Source organism: Camellia sinensis, chromosome 1 (genome assembly GCF_055761805.1).
Source record: "Camellia sinensis isolate YWXY chromosome 1, ASM5576180v1, whole genome shotgun sequence".
Lineage (NCBI taxonomy): Eukaryota > Viridiplantae > Streptophyta > Magnoliopsida > Ericales > Theaceae > Camellia > Camellia sinensis.
In genome coordinates, this window is record NC_138961.1 from 20199717 (window position 1) to 20202097 (window position 2381).

The window sequence follows — 2381 nt, forward strand, 5'->3', positions numbered from 1 at the left end:
AAGGTGGAAAAGCAAGACAGACTATAGATCTATAACTAGGTCTATACTTTCTCTCTAGAATTCTATGAAGCACGGGTGCGGGTACGAGTACGGTACGGGTACGAGTACGGGTACGCCGATACGGCAAAATCCCAAAAAAGTAGGGTACGGGTACGGCTGCGGTACGCCGATATTTTTTTATTTTTTTTATTTTTTTATAATTATGGTTAAAAGATCCAACGTACAAATTGATGAACTCATTTTCCTATAAGCATAAAAAATAATATTTTTGATTATTAACTAAACTGTTTTATAAGCATAAACTATGGTGAAAAGCTTATACATCTAATTTAACTAAACTGCTTATTACATCCTATAAGCATAAACTGTTTTTTCAGGAATAACTAATTTTTTTTATTATTAGCATTTTCATCTCAATTTTTTTATTACTAATAACTAATAATAATATTTATGATTATTACCATTTATGATTATTAGCATTTTCATCTCTAATATTTATTATTAATATTTATTAGCATTTTCAGTATTAATAACTAAAGAAGAAACAAGAAAAAAATAATAATAAATAAAGATGAAGTAATTTTTTATTATTAATAACTAATAATAATATTTATGATTACCATTTATGATTATTAGCATTTTCATCTCTAATATTTATTATTAATATTTATTAGCATTTTCAGTATTAATAACTAAAGAAGAAACAAGAAAAAAAAATAAATAAATAAAGATGAAGTAATTTTTTATTATTAATAACTAATAATAATATTTATGATTACCATTTATGATTATTAGCATTTTCATCTCTAATATTTATTATTAATATTTATTAGCATTTTCAGTATTAATAATAATAACTAAAGATGAAACAAGACAAAAAAAAAAAATATTCAGAGATATACGTATACCTCTGATCTATGCGTCGAAGAGGAGATTAGGGCAAAACAGTGATGAGGAGGGTGATCTGATCTCTGCGTCGAAGTCGAAGCCGAGGGTCGAAGTCGAAGACGATGGTCGAATCTCTGGGTCGAAGTCGAAGACGAGGGTGAGTGAGGGTTGAAGTCGATCTGTTTCGAAGTCGCAGACGAGGGTGAGGGTCGAAGTCGATCACTGTTCGAAGTCGCAGAAGAGGAAAATGACGATGGTCGAAGTCGCCTCTATCTTTGCTTCAATGAGATGCAAACCAGTGAAGCTTAGGGCATTCGTATACGGGTATACGCATTTTTTCTTTTTTTTTTTAAATTTTTTTTCTTAATATTGCTCCGGTACCCTCAATTTTTCAAAAAATTTGATTTTTGCCCCCGACGTACCCAAAACGTACCGAAGGCGTACCCATGCCGTACCCGAGCCGTACCCATGACGTACCCAACTGAGGCAGACGTACCGAACTAGTTTTTGCCGTACCCGGTACGCGTGCAGCCGTACCGGTACGCGTACCCGCACCCGGTAAGTACCCGGTGCGTGTACGGCACTATTTTTGGAGTACCCGTGCTTCATAGCTAGAATTCAACAACCATGCTTTGAAGCTTCTACGACAATATCCTCTTTTTAGGAAGCTATTTGGCTCATTCGTAGGTAATACCATGCACTCATACATCGGCAATTATAGTTCTCAAGAATGGAACCGAACTACATCATCGAGCTCAACAGACCCATGCACGGTCATTCAACTGCCGTAAATAGCTAAACGGCCAAAATTGCCAAACTTTCAGCAAAGTCAAATTCATCTTGCCGAGTTGCCGACCAAAGATCCATGCTTGCAATGGCTCGTTTCAGTAAACCAAGGAAGTTTCCAAGTTGGTGACCAAGTGTTTCGGCAACCCAAACGATCGAGGAGTTACCAATTATTCACCGCTGAGTGCGAATTCAATGCCCATTGTGAGCCTCGCCAAGCACGCTCCTCCGCCGAGCACATTTTGCCCCAAGCACCTTTTGCTGAACAATACCCATAACAAAAAATAAACAAATCAATAAAATAAAATATAACAGCCTGGAGGAAACCAATTACCCGAGTTCCATTTACGCTCCATCCATCTCGGCAACGAAAAGCTTGCTCGGTAACACACACCATGTCTTCACCACTTATATTTCACAGCGGTATAAAATTATATGGTCTCACGTAACTCGACCAAATGGAAACGGTAGCACAAAGCAACTACAATTCAGTCACTAAGAATAATATTTCACACTTAAGCATGGCTACTTACCAACTCGAACTCGATAACTAGCTCTATTCGACATTGAGACAACACAACACGCGAGTGCCTCTTAACTACACAGTGGCTAAACTCGACATCACCACTGGTCAGCTCGCTGCTGCTCGTTCCTCTTCCTCAGCAATAGTGGAAGCATCAAAATTTGCCTTTGATAGTTGTTCGGCG